This window comes from Vitis vinifera, chromosome 17 (genome assembly GCF_030704535.1).
Source record: "Vitis vinifera cultivar Pinot Noir 40024 chromosome 17, ASM3070453v1".
NCBI lineage: Eukaryota > Viridiplantae > Streptophyta > Magnoliopsida > Vitales > Vitaceae > Vitis > Vitis vinifera.
In genome coordinates, this window is record NC_081821.1 from 16,954,566 (window position 1) to 16,968,345 (window position 13,780).

At 51.3% G+C, this 13,780-nt stretch overlaps 17 non-coding genes and 1 pseudogene across 17 annotated transcripts; all 18 read right to left on the reverse strand.

Annotated features, from left to right (window-relative positions):
* Positions 1–249: 249 nt before the first annotated feature.
* On the reverse strand, positions 250–368 carry LOC132252945 (5S ribosomal RNA). The gene has a single exon (XR_009464755.1). It is a non-coding gene; the product is annotated as a 5S ribosomal RNA (ribosomal RNA).
* A 661-nt stretch (positions 369–1,029) lies between these two features.
* LOC132252936 (5S ribosomal RNA) lies at positions 1,030–1,148 on the reverse strand. Its single transcript, XR_009464746.1, has one exon. It is a non-coding gene; the product is annotated as a 5S ribosomal RNA (ribosomal RNA).
* Positions 1,149–1,809: 661 nt separating this feature from the next.
* Positions 1,810–1,928, reverse strand: LOC132252925 (5S ribosomal RNA). The gene has a single exon (XR_009464735.1). It is a non-coding gene; the product is annotated as a 5S ribosomal RNA (ribosomal RNA).
* A 661-nt stretch (positions 1,929–2,589) lies between these two features.
* On the reverse strand, positions 2,590–2,708 carry LOC132252955 (5S ribosomal RNA). Its single transcript, XR_009464765.1, has one exon. It is a non-coding gene; the product is annotated as a 5S ribosomal RNA (ribosomal RNA).
* A 663-nt stretch (positions 2,709–3,371) lies between these two features.
* On the reverse strand, positions 3,372–3,490 carry LOC132253041 (5S ribosomal RNA). Its single transcript, XR_009464821.1, has one exon. It is a non-coding gene; the product is annotated as a 5S ribosomal RNA (ribosomal RNA).
* Positions 3,491–4,152: 662 nt separating this feature from the next.
* LOC132252942 (5S ribosomal RNA) lies at positions 4,153–4,271 on the reverse strand. The gene has a single exon (XR_009464752.1). It is a non-coding gene; the product is annotated as a 5S ribosomal RNA (ribosomal RNA).
* A 661-nt stretch (positions 4,272–4,932) lies between these two features.
* On the reverse strand, positions 4,933–5,051 carry LOC132253052 (5S ribosomal RNA). Its single transcript, XR_009464832.1, has one exon. It is a non-coding gene; the product is annotated as a 5S ribosomal RNA (ribosomal RNA).
* Positions 5,052–5,712: 661 nt separating this feature from the next.
* Positions 5,713–5,831, reverse strand: LOC132252917 (5S ribosomal RNA). Its single transcript, XR_009464727.1, has one exon. It is a non-coding gene; the product is annotated as a 5S ribosomal RNA (ribosomal RNA).
* A 661-nt stretch (positions 5,832–6,492) lies between these two features.
* LOC132253063 (5S ribosomal RNA) lies at positions 6,493–6,611 on the reverse strand. The gene has a single exon (XR_009464843.1). It is a non-coding gene; the product is annotated as a 5S ribosomal RNA (ribosomal RNA).
* A 663-nt stretch (positions 6,612–7,274) lies between these two features.
* Positions 7,275–7,393, reverse strand: LOC132252943 (5S ribosomal RNA). Its single transcript, XR_009464753.1, has one exon. It is a non-coding gene; the product is annotated as a 5S ribosomal RNA (ribosomal RNA).
* Positions 7,394–8,056: 663 nt separating this feature from the next.
* Positions 8,057–8,175, reverse strand: LOC132252931 (5S ribosomal RNA). Its single transcript, XR_009464741.1, has one exon. It is a non-coding gene; the product is annotated as a 5S ribosomal RNA (ribosomal RNA).
* A 661-nt stretch (positions 8,176–8,836) lies between these two features.
* LOC132252958 (5S ribosomal RNA) lies at positions 8,837–8,955 on the reverse strand. The gene has a single exon (XR_009464768.1). It is a non-coding gene; the product is annotated as a 5S ribosomal RNA (ribosomal RNA).
* A 661-nt stretch (positions 8,956–9,616) lies between these two features.
* Positions 9,617–9,735, reverse strand: LOC132252951 (5S ribosomal RNA). The gene has a single exon (XR_009464761.1). It is a non-coding gene; the product is annotated as a 5S ribosomal RNA (ribosomal RNA).
* Positions 9,736–10,396: 661 nt separating this feature from the next.
* Positions 10,397–10,509, reverse strand: LOC132252998 (5S ribosomal RNA; annotated as a pseudogene).
* A 661-nt stretch (positions 10,510–11,170) lies between these two features.
* Positions 11,171–11,289, reverse strand: LOC132252944 (5S ribosomal RNA). The gene has a single exon (XR_009464754.1). It is a non-coding gene; the product is annotated as a 5S ribosomal RNA (ribosomal RNA).
* Positions 11,290–11,952: 663 nt separating this feature from the next.
* LOC132252932 (5S ribosomal RNA) lies at positions 11,953–12,071 on the reverse strand. Its single transcript, XR_009464742.1, has one exon. It is a non-coding gene; the product is annotated as a 5S ribosomal RNA (ribosomal RNA).
* Positions 12,072–12,732: 661 nt separating this feature from the next.
* On the reverse strand, positions 12,733–12,851 carry LOC132252959 (5S ribosomal RNA). Its single transcript, XR_009464769.1, has one exon. It is a non-coding gene; the product is annotated as a 5S ribosomal RNA (ribosomal RNA).
* Positions 12,852–13,512: 661 nt separating this feature from the next.
* LOC132252952 (5S ribosomal RNA) lies at positions 13,513–13,631 on the reverse strand. The gene has a single exon (XR_009464762.1). It is a non-coding gene; the product is annotated as a 5S ribosomal RNA (ribosomal RNA).
* Positions 13,632–13,780: the final 149 nt, after the last annotated feature.

The window sequence follows — 13,780 nt, forward strand, 5'->3', positions numbered from 1 at the left end:
TTTGGCTATAACTTGGGCCTCGGAGCTCGGAAAAGGTTAGCGTCTGCGCCGATCGTCTTAAAATGGGGGAAACTTTCACGTGTGAGAAAGCGGGAAAAATCGGCGACGATCGATTTCGACGGCTGAGAGCTCACGATCGGGGGATCCGATCGACGATCGGACGGTCCGGATGGAAATGGGAAGGGCGGAACCTATTGGCACGACAAGTGCGGACATAAATCATAGAAATCCCGTCGTAAAAAGGGAAAAGGGGTGCAAGACGAGGACTTCCCAGGAGGTCACCCATCCTAGTACTACTCTCGCCCAAGCACGCTTCACTGCGGAGTTCTGATGGGATCCGGTGCATTAATGCTGGTATGATCGCACCCGCGATGTTATTGCCACCGAGTCGCCTTATGTGGTATGATTGAGGTGCAACTTCTTGTGTGTTGGATAGAACGAAATAGGGGGAAAACTCTTTTTGACAGATGTATTGTTATGCGAGTATCCGGGGATGTTCGTCCAGATCGGACGGTGTGCCCCTCTTAAAATTTGCACATTCTTTCGATCCGTACGGTTGGATTCGCGTTTTGGTGCACGAATTGGGGTTTGATCGCCACTTTAAAGGGTGGATGGGGGAAGTGTGGAAACGAGAGTTTGCCAGGTGGTTTTTGGGCCCTTCGGGTAGAGTTTGGGGACCCTTTTTTTTTTCAAACCGCGAGTCTCGACGCGAGGATCGCAATGGTGGGCTCGGATACTCCTTTCGACGGATGGATGGGGAGACTAGGGAGGAAAGGCGTTTTTGGCTATAACTTGGGCCTCGGAGCTCGGAAAAGGTTAGCGTCTGCGCCGATCGTCTTAAAATGGGGGAAACTTTCACGTGTGAGAAAGCGGGAAAAATCGGCGACGATCGATTTCGACGGCTGGTAGCTCACGATCGGGGGATCCGATCGACGATCGGACGGTCCGGATGGAAATGGGAAGGGCGGAACCTATTGGCACGACAAGTGCAGACATAAATCATAGAAATCCCGTCGTAAAAAGGGAAAAGGGGTGCAACACGAGGACTTCCTAGGAGGTCACCCATCCTAGTACTACTCTCGCCCAAGCATGCTTAACTGCGGAGTTCTGATGGGATCCGGTGCATTAGTGCTGGTATGATCGCACCCGCTATGTTATTGCCACCGAGTCGCCTTATGTGGTATGATTGAGGTGCAACTTCTAGTGTGTTGGATAGAACGAAATAGGGGGAAAACTCTTTTTGACAGATGTATTGTTATGCGACTATCCGGGGATGTTCGTCCAGATCGGACGGTGTGCCCCTCTTAAAATTTGCACATTCTTTCGATCCGTACGGTTGGATTCGCGTTTTGGTGCACGAATTGGGGTTTGATCGCCACTTTAAAGGGTGGATGGGGGAAGTGTGGAAACGAGAGTTTGCCACGTGGTTTTTGGGCCCTTCGGGTAGAGTTTGGGGACCCTTTTTTTTTTCAAACCGCGAGTCTCGACGCGAGGATCGCAATGGTGGGCTCGGATCATAATTTCAACGGACGGATGGGGAGACTAGGGAGGAAAGGCGTTTTTGGCTATAACTTGGGCCTCGGAGCTCGGAAAAGGTTAGCGTATGCGCCGATCGTCTTAAAATGGGGGAAACTTTCACGTGTGAGAAAGCGGGAAAAATCGGCGACGATCGATTTCGACAGCTGATAGCTCACGATCGGGGGATCCGATCGACGATCGGACGGTTTGGATGGAAACGGGAAGGGCGGAACCTATTGGCACGACAAGTGCGGACATAAATCATAGAAATCCCGTCGTAAAAAGGGAAAAGGGGTGCAACACGAGGACTTCCCAGGAGGTCACCCATCCTAGTACTACTCTCGCCCAAGTACGCTTAGCTGCGGAGTTCTGATGGGATCCGGTGCATTAGTGCTGGTATGATCGCACCCGCCATGTTATTGCCACCGAGTCGCCTTATGTGGTATGATTGAGGTGCAACTTCTAGTGTGTTGGATAGAACGAAATAGGGGGAAAACTCTTTTTGACAGATGTATTGTTATGCGAGTATCCGGGGATGTTCGTCCAGATCGGACGGTGTGCCCCTCTTAAAATTTGCACATTCTTTCGATCCGTACGGTTGGATTCGCGTTTTGTTGCACGAATTGGGGTTTGATCGCCACTTTAAAGGGTGGATGGGGGAAGTGTGGAAACGAGAGTTTGCCAGGTGGTTTTTGGGCCCTTCGGGTAGAGTTTGGGGACCCTTTTTTTTTTCAAACCGCGAGTCTCGACGCGAGGATCGCAATGGTGGGCTCGGATCATCCTTTCGACGGACGGATGGGGAGACTAGGGAGGAAAGGCGCTTTTGGCTATAACTTGGGCCTCGGAGCTCGGAAAAGGTTAGCGTCTGCGCCGATCGTCTTAAAATGGGGGAAACTTTCACGTGTGAGAAAGCGGGAAAAATCGGCGCCGATCGATTTCGACGGCTGATAGCTCACGATCGGGGGATCCGATCGACAATCGGACGGTCCGGATGGAAATGGGAAGGGCGGAACCCATTGGCACGACAAGTGCGGACATAAATCATAGAAATCCCGTCGTAAAAAGGGAAAAGGGGTGCAACACGAGGACTTCCCAGGAGGTCACCCATCCTAGTACTACTCTCGCCCAAGCACGCTTAACTGCGGAGTTCTGATGGGATCCGGTGCATTAGTGCTGGTATGATCGCACCCGCTATGTTATTGCCACCGAGTCGTCTTATCTGGTATGATTGAGGTGCAACTTCTAGTGTGTTGGATAGAACGAAATAGGGGGAAAACTCTTTTTCACAGATGTATTGTTATGCGAGTATCCGGGGATGTTCGTCCAGATCGGACGGTGTGCCCCTCTTAAAATTTGCACATTCTTTCGATCCGTACGGTTGGATTCGCGTTTTGGTGCACGAATTGGGGTTTGATCGCCAATTTAAAGGGTGGATGGGGGAAGTGTGGAAACGAGAGTTTGCCACGTGGTTTTTGGGCCCTTCGGGTAGAGTTTGGGGACTCTTTTTTTTTTTTCAAACCGCGAGTCTCGACGCGAGGATCGCAATGGTGGGCTCGGATCATCCTTTCGACGGACGGATGGGGAGACTAGGGAGGAAAGGCGTTTTTGGTTATAACTTGGGCCTTGGAGCTCGGAAAAGGTTAGCGTCTGCGCCGATCGTCTTAAAATGGGGGAAACTTTCACGTGTGAGAAAGCGGGAAAAATCGGCGACGATCGATTTCGACGGCTGATAGCTCACGATCGGGGGATCCGATCGACGATCGGACGGTCCGGATTGAAATGGGAAGGGCGGAACCATTTGGCACGTCAAGTGCGGACAGAAATCATAGAAATCCCGTCGTAAAAAGGGAAAAGGGGTGCAACACGAGGACTTCCCAGGAGGTCACCCATCCTAGTACTACTCTCGCCCAAGCACGCTTAACTGCGGAGTTCTGATGGGATCCGGTGCATTAGTGCTGGTATGATCGCACCCGCTATGTTATTGCCACCGAGTCGTCTTATCTGGTATGATTGAGGTGCAACTTCTAGTGTGTTGGATAGAACGAAATAGGGGGAAAACTCTTTTTGACAGATGTATTGTTATGCGAGTATCCGGGGATGTTCGTCCAGATCGGACGGTGTGCCCCTCTTAAAATTTGCACATTCTTTCGATCCGTACGGTTGGATTCGCGTTTTGGTGCACGAATTGGGATTTGATCGCCACTTTAAAGGGTGGATGGGGGAAGTGTGGAAACGAGAGTTTGCCAGGTGGTTTTTGGGCCCTTCGGGTAGAGTTTGGGGACCCTTTTTTTTTTTCAAACCGCGAGTCTCCACGCGAGGATCGCAATGGTGGTCTCGGATCATCCTTTCGACGGACGGATGGGGAGACTAGGGAGGAAAGGTGTTTTTGGCTATAACTTGGGCCTCGGAGCTCGGAAAAGGTTAGCATCTGCGCCGATCGTCTTAAAATGGGGGAAACTTTCACGTGTGAGAAAGCGGGAAAAATCGGCGACGATCGATTTCGACGGCTGATAGCTCACGATCGGGGGATCCGATCGACAATCGGACGGTCCGGATGGAAATGGGAAGGGCGGAACCCATTGGCACGACAAGTGCGGACATAAATCATAGAAATCCCGTCGTAAAAAGGGAAAAGGGGTGCAACACGAGGACTTCCCAGGAGGTCACCCATCCTAGTACTACTATCGCCCCAGCACGCTTAACTGCGGAGTTCTGATGGGATCCGGTGCATTAGTGCTGGTATGATCGCACCCGCTATGTTATTGCCACCGAGTCGCCTTATGTGGTATGATTGAGGTGCAACTTCTAGTGTGTTGGATAGAACGAAATAGGGGGAAAACTCTTTTTGACAGATGTATTGTTATGCGACTATCCGGGGATGTTCGTCCAGATCGGACGGTGTGCCCCTCTTAAAATTTGCACATTCTTTCGATCCGTACGGTTGGATTCGCGTTTTGGTGCACGAATTGGGGTTTGATCGCCACTTTAAAGGGTGGATGGGGGAAGTGTGGAAACGAGAGTTTGCCAGGTGGTTTTTGGGCCCTTCAGGTAGAGTTTGGGGACCCTTTTTTTTTTCAAACCGCGAGTCTCGACGCGAGGATCGCAACGGTGGGCTCGGATCATCCTTTCGACGGACGGATGGGGAGACTAGGGAGGAAAGGCGTTTTTGGCTATAACTTGGGCCTCGGAGCTCGGAAAAGGTTAGCGTCTGCGCCGATCGTCTTAAAATGGGGGAAACTTTCACGTTTGAGAAAGCGGGAAAAATCGGCGACGATCGATTTCGACGGCTGATAGCTCACGATCGGGGGATCCGATCGACGATCGGACGGTCCGGATGGAAATGGGAAGGGCGGAACCCATTGGCACGACAAGTGCGGACATAAATCATAGAAATCCCGTCGTAAAAAGGGAAAAGGGGTGCAACACGAGGACTTCCCAGGAGGTCACCCATCCTAGTACTACTCTCGCCCAAGCACGCTTAACTGCGGAGTTCTGATGGGATCCGGTGCATTAGTGCTGGTATGATCGCACCCGCTATGTTATTGCCACCGAGTCACCTTATCTGGTATGATTGAGGTGCAACTTCTAGTGTGTTGGATAGAACGAAATAGGGGGAAAACTCTTTTTGACAGATGTATTGTTATGCGAGTATCCGGGGATGTTCGTCCAGATCGGACGGTGTGCCCCTCTTAAAATTTGCACATTCTTTCGATCCGTACGGTTGGATTCGCGTTTTAGTGCACGAATTGGGGTTTGATCGCCACTTTAAAGGGTGGATGGGGGAAGTGTGGAAACGAGAGTTTGCCAGGTGCTTTTTGGGCCCTTCGGGTAGAGTTTGGGGACCCCTTTTTTTTTCAAACCGCGAGTCTCGACGCGAGGATCGCAATGGTGGGCTCGGATCATCCTTTCGACGGACGGATGGGGAGACTAGGGAGGAAAGGCGTTTTTGGCTATAACTTGGGCCTCGGAGCTCGGAAAAGGTTAGCGTCTGCGCCGATCGTCTTAAAATGGGGGAAACTTTCACGTGTGAGAAAGCGGGAAAAATCGGCGACGATCGATTTCGACGGCTGATAGCTCACGATCGGGGGATCCGATCGACAATCGGACGGTCCGGATGGAAATGGGAAGGGCGGAACCCATTGGCACGACAAGTGCGGACATAAATCATAGAAATCCCGTCGTAAAAATTGAAAAGGGGTGCAACACGAGGACTTCCCAGGAGGTCACCCATCCTAGTACTACTCTCGCCCAAGCACGGTTAACTGCGGAGTTCTGATGGGATCCGGTGCATTAGTGCTGGTATGATCGCACCCACTATGTTATTGCCACCGAGTCACCTTATCTGGTATGATTGAGGTGCAACTTCTAGTGTGTTGGATAGAACGAAATAGGGGGAAAACTCTTTTTGACAGATGTATTGTTATGCGAGTATCCGGGGATGTTCGTCCAGATCGGACGGTATGCCCCTCTTAAAATTTGCACATTCTTTCGATCCGTACGGTTGGATTCGCGTTTTAGTGCACGAATTGGGGTTTGATCGCCACTTTAAAGGGTGGATGGGGGAAGTGTGGAAACGAGAGTTTGCCAGGTGCTTTTTGGGCCCTTCGGGTAGAGTTTGGGGACCCTTTTTTTTTTCAAACCGCGAGTCTCGACGCGAGGATCGCAATGGTGGGCTCGGATCATCCTTTCGACGGACGGATGGGGAGACTAGGGAGGAAAGGCGTTTTTGGCTATAACTTGGGCCTCGGAGCTCGGAAAAGGTTAGCGTCTGCGCCGATCGTCTTAAAATGGGGGAAACTTTCACGTGTGAGAAAGCGGGAAAAATCGGCGACGATCGATTTCGACGGCTGATAGCTCACGATCGGGGGATCCGATCGACGATCGGACGGTCCGGATGGAAATGGGAAGGGCGGAACCCATTGGCACGACAAGTGCGGACATAAATCATAGAAATCCCGTCGTAAAAAGGGAAAAGGGGTGCAACACGAGGACTTCCCAGGAGGTCACCCATCCTAGTACTACTCTCGCCCAAGCACGCTTAACTGCGGAGTTCTGATGGGATCCGGTGCATTAGTGCTGGTATGATCGCACCCGCTATGTTATTGCCACCGAGTCGCCTTATATGGTATGATTGAGGTGCAACTTCTAGTGTGTTGGATAGAACGAAATAAGGGGAAAACTCTCTTTGACAGATGTATTATTATGCGAGTATCCGGGGATGTTCGTCCAGATCGGACGGTGTGCCGCTCTTAAAATTTGCACATTCTTTCGATCCGTACGGTTGGATTCGCGTTTTGGTGCACGAATTGGGGTTTGATCGCCACTTTAAAGGGTGGATGGGGGAAGTGAGGAAACGAGAGTTTGCCAGGTGGTTTTTGGGCCCTTCGGGTAGAGTTTGGGGACCCTTTTTTTTTTTTCAAACCGCGAGTCTCCACGCGAGGATCGCAATGGTGGTCTCGGATCATCCTTTCGACGGACGGATGGGGAGACTAGGGAGGAAAGGTGTTTTTGGCTATAACTTGGGCCTCGGAGCTCGGAAAAGGTTAGCGTCTGCGCCGATCGTCTTAAAATGGGGGAAACTTTCACGTGTGAGAAAGCGGGAAAAATCGGCGACGATCGATTTCGACGGCTGATAGCTCACGATCGGGGGATCCGATCGACAATCGGACGGTCCGGATGGAAATGGGAAGGGCGGAACCCATTGGCACGACAAGTGCGGACATAAATCATAGAAATCCCGTCGTAAAAAGGGAAAAGGGGTGCAACACGAGGACTTCCCAGGAGGTCACCCATCCTAGTACTACTCTCGCCCAAGCACGCTTAACTGCGCAGTTCTGATGGGATCCGGTGCATTAGTGCTGGTATGATCGCACCCGCTATGTTATTGCCACCGAGTCGCCTTATTTGGTATGATTGAGGTGCAACTTCTAGTGTGTTGGATAGAACGAAATAAGGGGAAAACTCTCTTTGACAGATGTATTGTTATGCGAGTATCCGGGGATGTTCGTCCAGATCGGACGGTGTGCCGCTCTTAAAATTTGCACATTCTTTCGATCCGTACGGTTGGATTCGCGTTTTGGTGCACGAATTGGGGTTTGATCGCCACTTTAAAGGGTGGATGGGGGAAGTGAGGAAACGAGAGTTTGCCAGGTGGTTTTTGGGCCCTTCGGGTAGAGTTTGGGGACCCTTTTTTTTTTTTCAAACCGCGAGTCTCCACGCGAGGATCGCAATGGTGGTCTCGGATCATCCTTTCGACGGACGGATGGGGAGACTAGGGAGGAAAGGTGTTTTTGGCTATAACTTGGGCCTCGGAGCTCGGAAAAGGTTAGCGTCTGCGCCGATCGTCTTAAAATGGGGCAAACTTGCACGTGTGAGAAAGCGGGAAAAATCGGCGACGATCGATTTCGATGGCTGATAGCTCACGATCGGGGGATCCGATCGACGATCGGACGGTCCCGATGGAAATGGGAAGGGCGGAACCTATTGGCACGACAAGTGCGGACATAAATCATAGAAATCCTGTCGTAAAAAGGGAAAAGGGGTGCAACACGAGGACTTCCCAGGAGGTCACCCATCCTAGTACTACTCTCGCCCAAGCACGCTTACCTGCGGAGTTCCGATGGGATCCGGTGCATTAGTGCTGGTATGATCGCACCCGCTATGTTATTGCCACCGAGTCGCCTTATGTGGTATGATTGAGGTGCAACTTCTAGTGTGTTGGATAGAACGAAATAGGGGGAAAACTCTTTTTGACAGATGTATTGTTATGCGAGTATCCGGGGATGTTTGTCCAGATCGGACGGTGTGCCCCTCTTAAAATTTGCACATTCTTTCGATCCGTACGGTTGGATTCGCGTTTTGGTGCACGAATTGGGGTTTGATCGCCACTTTAAAGGGTGGATGGGGGAAGTGTGGAAACGAGAGTTTGCCAGGTGGTTTTTGGGCCCTTCGGGGAGAGTTTGGGGACCCTTTTTTTTTTTCAAACCGCGAGTCTCGACGCGAGGATCGCAATGGTGGGCTCGGATCATCCTTTCGACGGACGGATGGGTGACTAGGGAGGAAAGGCGTTTTTGGCTATAACTTGGGCCTCGGAGCTCGGAAAAGGTTAGCGTCTGCGCCGATCGTCTTAAAATGGGGGAAACTTTCACGTGTGAGAAAGCGGGAAAAATCGGCGACGATCGATTTCGACGGCTGATAGCTCACGATCGGGGGATCCGATCGACGATCGGACGGTCCGGATGGAAATGGGAAGGGCGGAACCTATTGGCACGACAAGTGCGGACATAAATCATAGAAATCCCGTCGTCAAAAGGGAAAAGGGGTGCAATACGAGGACTTCCCAGGAGGTCACCCATCCTAGTACTACTCTCGCCCAAGCACGCTTAACTGCTGTGTTCTGATGGGATCCGGTGCATTAGTGCTGGTATGATCGCACCCGCTATGTTATTGCCACCGAGTCGCCTTATGTGGTATGATTGAGGTGCAACTTCTAGTTTGTTGGATAGAACGAAATAGGGGGAAAACTCTTTGTGACAGATGTATTGTTATGCGAGTATCCGGGGATGTTCGTCCAGATCGGACGGTGTGCCCCTCTTAAAATTTGCACATTCTTTCGATCCGTACGGTTGGATTCGCGTTTTGGTGCACGAATTGGGATTTGATCGCCACTTTAAAGGGTGGATGGGGGAAGTGTGGAAACGAGAGTTTGCCAGGTGGTTTTTGGGCCCTTCGGGTAGAGTTTGGGGACCCTTTTTTTTTGCAAACCGCGAGTCTCCACGCGAGGATCGCAATGGTGGGCTCGGATCATCCTTTCGACGGACGGATGGGGAGACTAGGGAGGAAAGGCGTTTTTGGCTATAACTTGGGCCTCGGAGCTCGGAAAAGGTTAGCGTCTGCGCCGATCGTCTTAAAATGGGGGAAACTTTCACGTGTGAGAAAGCGGGAAAAATCGGCAACGATCGATTTCGACGGCTGATAGCTCACGATCGGGGGATCCGATCGACGATCGGACGGTCCGGACGGAAATGGGAAGGGCGGAACCTATTGGCACGACAAGTGCGAACATAAATCATAGAAATCCCGTCGTAAAAAGGGAAAAGGGGTGCAACACGAGGACTTTCCAGGAGGTCACCCATCCTAGCACTACTCTCGCCCAAGCACGCTTAACTGCGGAGTTCTGATGGGATCCGGTGCATTAGTGCTGGTATGATCGCACCCGCTATGTTATTGCCACCGAGTCTCCTTATGTGGTATGATTGATGTGCAACTTCTAGTGTGTTGGATAGAACGAAATAGGGGGAAAACTCTTTTTGACAGATGTATTGTTATGCGAGTATCCGGGGATGTTCGTCCAGATCGGACGGTGTGCCCCTCTTAAAATTTGCACATTCTTTCGATCCGTACGGTTGGATTCGCGTTTTGGTGCACGAATTGGGATTTGATCGCCACTTTAAAGGGTGGATGGGGGAAGTGTGGAAACGAGAGTTTGCCAGGTGGTTTTTGGGCCCTTCGGGTAGAGTTTGGGGACACTTTTTTTTTTCAAACCGCGAGTCTCCACGCGAGGATCGCAATGGTGGTCTCGGATCATCCTTTCGACGGACGGATGGGGAGACTAGGGAGGAAAGGCGTTTTTGGCTATAACTTGGGCCTCGGAGCTCGGAAAAGGTTAGCGTCTGCGCCGATCGTCTTAAAATGGGGGAAACTTTCACGTGTGAGAAAGCGGGAAAAATCGGCAACGATCGATTTCGACGGCTGATAGCTCACGATCGGGGGATCCGATCGACTATCGGACGGTCCGGACGGAAATGGGAAGGGCGGAACCTATTGGCACGACAAGTGCGGACATAAATCATAGAAATCCCGTCGTAAAAAGGGAAAAGAGGTGCAACACGAGGACATCCGTCACCCATCCTATCACTACTCTCGCCCAAGCACGCTTAACTGCGGAGTTCTGATGGGATCCGGTGCATTAGTGCTGGTATGATCGCACCCGTTGTGTTATTGCCACCGAGTCGCCTTATGTGGTATGATTGAGGTGCAACTTCTAGTGTGTTGGATAGAACGAAATAGGGGGAAAACTCTTTTTGACAGATGTATTGTTATGCGAGTATCCGGGGATGTTCGTCCAGATCGGACGGTGTGCCCCTCTTAAAATTTGCACATTCTTTCGATCCGTACGGTTGGATTCGCGTTTTGGTGCACGAATTGGGGTTTGATCGACACTTTAAAGGGTGGATGGGGGAAGTGTGGAAACGAGAGTTTGTCAGGTGGTTTTTGGGCCCTTCGGGTAGAGTTTGGGGACCCTTTTTTTTTTCAAACCGCGAGTCTCGACGCGAGGATCGCAATGGTGGGCTCGGATCATCCTTTCGACGGACGGATGGGGAGACTAGGGAGGAAAGGCGTTTTTGGCTATAACTTGGGCCTCGGAGCTCGGAAAAGGTTAGCGTCTGCGCCGATCGTCTTAAAATGGGGCAAACTTGTACGTGTGAGAAAGCGGGAAAAATCGGCGACGATCGATTTCGACGGCTGATAGCTCACGATCGGGGGATCCGATCGACGATCGGACGGTCCCGATGGAAATGGGAAGGGCGGAACCTATTGGCACGACAAGTGCGGACATAAATCATAGAAATCCCGTCGTAAAAAGGGAAAAGGGGTGCAACACGAGGACTTCCCAGGAGGTCACCCATCCTAGTACTACTCTCGCCCAAGCACGCTTAACTGCGCAGTTCTGATGGGATCCGGTGCATTAGTGCTGGTATGATCGCACCCGCTATGTTATTGCCACCGAGTCGCCTTATTTGGTATGATTGAGGTGCAACTTCTAGTGTGTTGGATAGAACGAAATAAGGGGAAAACTCTCTTTGACAGATGTATTGTTATGCGAGTATCCGGGGATGTTCGTCCAGATCGGACGGTGTGCCGCTCTTAAAATTTGCACATTCTTTCGATCCGTACGGTTGGATTCGCGTTTTGGTGCACGAATTGGGGTTTGATCGCCACTTTAAAGGGTGGATGGGGGAAGTGAGGAAACGAGAGTTTGCCAGGTGGTTTTTGGGCCCTTCGGGTAGAGTTTGGGGACCCTTTTTTTTTTTTCAAACCGCGAGTCTCCACGCGAGGATCGCAATGGTGGTCTCGGATCATCCTTTCGACGGACGGATGGGGAGACTAGGGAGGAAAGGTGTTTTTGGCTATAACTTGGGCCTCGGAGCTCGGAAAAGGTTAGCGTCTGCGCCGATCGTCTTAAAATGGGGCAAACTTGCACGTGTGAGAAAGCGGGAAAAATCGGCGACGATCGATTTCGATGGCTGATAGCTCACGATCGGGGGATCCGATCGACGATCGGACGGTCCCGATGGAAATGGGAAGGGCGGAACCTATTGGCACGACAAGTGCGGACATAAATCATAGAAATCCTGTCGTAAAAAGGGAAAAGGGGTGCAACACGAGGACTTCCCAGGAGGTCACCCATCCTAGTACTACTCTCGCCCAAGCACGCTTACCTGCGGAGTTCCGATGGGATCCGGTGCATTAGTGCTGGTATGATCGCACCCGCTATGTTATTGCCACCGAGTCGCCTTATGTGGTATGATTGAGGTGCAACTTCTAGTGTGTTGGATAGAACGAAATAGGGGGAAAACTCTTTTTGACAGATGTATTGTTATGCGAGTATCCGGGGATGTTTGTCCAGATCGGACGGTGTGCCCCTCTTAAAATTTGCACATTCTTTCGATCCGTACGGTTGGATTCGCGTTTTGGTGCACGAATTGGGGTTTGATCGCCACTTTAAAGGGTGGATGGGGGAAGTGTGGAAACGAGAGTTTGCCAGGTGGTTTTTGGGCCCTTCGGGGAGAGTTTGGGGACCCTTTTTTTTTTTCAAACCGCGAGTCTCGACGCGAGGATCGCAATGGTGGGCTCGGATCATCCTTTCGACGGACGGATGGGTGACTAGGGAGGAAAGGCGTTTTTGGCTATAACTTGGGCCTCGGAGCTCGGAAAAGGTTAGCGTCTGCGCCGATCGTCTTAAAATGGGGGAAACTTTCACGTGTGAGAAAGCGGGAAAAATCGGCGACGATCGATTTCGACGGCTGATAGCTCACGATCGGGGGATCCGATCGACGATCGGACGGTCCGGATGGAAATGGGAAGGGCGGAACCTATTGGCACGACAAGTGCGGACATAAATCATAGAAATCCCGTCGTCAAAAGGGAAAAGGGGTGCAATACGAGGACTTCCCAGGAGGTCACCCATCCTAGTACTACTCTCGCCCAAGCACGCTTAACTGCTGTGTTCTGATGGGATCCGGTGCATTAGTGCTGGTATGATCGCACCCGCTATGTTATTGCCACCGAGTCGCCTTATGTGGTATGATTGAGGTGCAACTTCTAGTTTGTTGGATAGAACGAAATAGGGGGAAAACTCTTTGTGACAGATGTATTGTTATGCGAGTATCCGGGGATGTTCGTCCAGATCGGACGGTGTGCCCCTCTTAAAATTTGCACATTCTTTCGATCCGTACGGTTGGATTCGCGTTTTGGTGCACGAATTGGGATTTGATCGCCACTTTAAAGGGTGGATGGGGGAAGTGTGGAAACGAGAGTTTGCCAGGTGGTTTTTGGGCCCTTCGGGTAGAGTTTGGGGACCCTTTTTTTTTGCAAACCGCGAGTCTCCACGCGAGGATCGCAATGGTGGGCTCGGATCATCCTTTCGACGGACGGATGGGGAGACTAGGGAGGAAAGGCGTTTTTGGCTATAACTTGGGCCTCGGAGCTCGGAAAAGGTTAGCGTCTGCGCCGATCGTCTTAAAATGGGGGAAACTTTCACGTGTGAGAAAGCGGGAAAAATCGGCAACGATCGATTTCGACGGCTGATAGCTCACGATCGGGGGATCCGATCGACGATCGGACGGTCCGGACGGAAATGGGAAGGGCGGAACCTATTGGCACGACAAGTGCGAACATAAATCATAGAAATCCCGTCGTAAAAAGGGAAAAGGGGTGCAACACGAGGACTTTCCAGGAGGTCACCCATCCTAGCACTACTCTCGCCCAAGCACGCTTAACTGCGGAGTTCTGATGGGATCCGGTGCATTAGTGCTGGTATGATCGCACCCGCTATGTTATTGCCACCGAGTCTCCTTATGTGGTATGATTGATGTGCAACTTCTAGTGTGTTGGATAGAACGAAATAGGGGGAAAACTCTTTTTGACAGATGTATTGTTATGCGAGTATCCGGGGATGTTCGTCCAGATCGGACGGTGT